Raw genomic sequence first — 2,740 nt, 5'->3', positions numbered from 1 at the left:
CCTAGACACTATAACTGCACAAAAAATAGTTTAAAAATGCAAAAAAAGTGCATTTAGCATGATATGTCTCCTTTAAATGTTTATTTATTTATTCACAGTGGACCTGTGGCCCATGGCTGCACTTCTGGAAAACACTTGGGAAAAACCCCATAAAAAAACAATACATTACAAAGCTAAAAATGAAAAAAAAAAAAGGCATTTATATTGTTTGTTTGGAGGAACTACTTTGTCGGATGAATGAATTTTGTTTTAGGTGGGGCTGCAGCACTCCTGCCCTTATGGACCAGCTGGCCTGTCTATAAGTATAATTAGTTATTTAACACTTTTTTCAGTAATATTGACATAAATTACAACAACAGAAGTTTCTCCACAAAGCGAAATACAAACACTGGAACAACAGGTAGTGACTTTTTTACATAGTAAAGACATACATATCCAAAAAGAAACAATATCTATCTGTCATACCCTGCCTATGAAGGCAGATGAACCAACAATTGTTATCAGATTTATCAGCAGAAAAACAAAAAGAAATGACCTCTTAATACAAGCTAAAGTGTTGAAGGGAACAAAAGTATACATTAATGAACATTTAACAAAATAAATGGTAACGTTGCACGAGAGGCAAGGTTATTAAAAAAACAGAAATAAATCTCAGTAACTTGGATTAGAGTGGAAGAGGGGTCACAAGCTAAAAYGTTAAAAGAGGTGAAGGAGTTAAGACAGTTTAGGAGGGGACAAACAACAATAAAAGATCAGCTTGAATTAAAAAATGCTTAAAAACACAAATAAGCTCTTGACAAATGGGCATAGCAGATGCTAATATGGACATTTATGAAAATTCAGAAACTAAAATGTACAATCTAGATGATATGGTAGATACAAATCTTTTTCCAGAAATCAAACATTGTGAGTATTATAATGAAGAACAATTTAATGATACAATGTTAAATGCAGGTCTGTCTATAATTCATTTCAATAGAAAAAGTTAAAATGCAAATTTATCTGAAATAACAAAGAGTTAAACAGAAAGTTCAGTGTGACGGCAGTTTCAGAAACATGGCTCCATGATGAAAATGTAAAAAGGATTCAAATAGAAGGATATGGACTATTTTACATGAATAAAAGAAATAAAAGAGGTGGGGGAGTTGCACTGCTTGTAAATACTGAAATAAAATGTAAAATTAAAGATAAAATGTCAACAGCTGTTGATGATCAAATAGAAATAATTACCATTGAAATATTAAATGAGAAGTCAAAAAGTATAATAATCAGCTGTGTGTATCGTTCACCAGGCTCAAATACTGAACTATTTTCTGATCAAATCACAGATCTCTTTGAAATCWGTTATAATAAAACAGTTTTATTGTGTGGTGATTTCAACATTGACTTGGGAAATCAAACTGATTCCAACAGTGTGTTTATTAATACAATGTATAGTTTAGGATTATATCCACTAATATCAAAACCAACAAGAATCACAACACTTACTTGTTATGATTCTTGTCTGTGTTAGTGTTTTATTTCAGTTTCTGTCATGTTCCTGTTTTCTTCCTCCTGTCTGCCCTTGCTCTAGCCCCGCCTACTCACACCTGATCCTCATGTTTCTCCCCCAGGTGTTCCCTGTTTCTGCTCATTAGTTTCACCTTTATATTCTGTCTCTTGTCTTCACTTCCCTGTCGAGTCATTGTTTGTTTGTTAATGCTTGGTTGTAGTCTGTATTGTGCCTTGTCTTGCTTTGCCACATCTCCCAGAGTATTTTGAGCTGCTAGTCAGCACCTTTTGTTTAATTAAATCTTTGATTTTTTAACTTTGCCACTGCCTACATCATGGGTTCATTCCTGCCTGAGAACCTTAACATTACTGCAACAATAATTGACAATATATTCACTAAAGTAAAATATGGAGAAGTGTTGAGTGGACTTTTCACTACTGGTATAAGTGATCATTTACCAGTTTTTACTGTTTATAAAAATTACCAATGTACTAGGACTGTAGTGGTAACAAATAAGAAAATGTTTAACACTTCAAAAAGCTTTGGATTAATTGAAAGATGACCTAAAAAACTAAATTGGAAGGATGTACATGTTAATGATGTCAACAGAGCATATGATGTATTTATGAATACTTTAGGAATTTTGTATTAAAAGCATCGTTTGAAAAATTACTTTGCCAAGGAAGATGTTGTTGACAAGCCATGGATGACCAAAGGGTTGAGAAATGCCTGTAAAAAACAATGATTTGTATTCATCCTTCTTGGAATTAAGAACAAAAGAAGCAGAAGACAGATACAAGAAATAAAAAATAAATTGGTATAGATTATAAGAAATCGTAAGAGAGAATATTATAGTGACTTATTAAGCAAAAGTAATGGTGATACTTTAGAAGCATAGGGAGTAATGAAAAACGTTTTAAAACTAATTAATGAGGCATGATCAGGTATTTCACAATACTTTGTAAAAGAAAATAAGGAATTTTATGATCAAAGTGAAATAGCTAATGAATTTAATCATTATTATGGTAATATTTGTTCAAGTCTTGCTGCTCAAATACCAAAAGCTGATAATGACATGACTCAAACAATCAGGGGTTGTGCAAACAGCATCTTTCTTGGTGAAAATAATGAAGAAGAAATATTGAGTATGGTTAAAAATTTTGTGGATAAAAGATCAAAAGATTGGGTGGACATGGACATGACGTTTGTTAAAGAAATAATGAGTTATGTTATTAAGATATTTACATG

The sequence above is a fragment of the Austrofundulus limnaeus genome, unplaced genomic scaffold (genome assembly GCF_001266775.1).
Source record: "Austrofundulus limnaeus strain Quisiro unplaced genomic scaffold, Austrofundulus_limnaeus-1.0 Scaffold1820, whole genome shotgun sequence".
Classification (NCBI taxonomy): Eukaryota; Metazoa; Chordata; class Actinopteri; order Cyprinodontiformes; family Rivulidae; genus Austrofundulus; species Austrofundulus limnaeus.
This window is presented reverse-complemented; position numbering follows the sequence as displayed.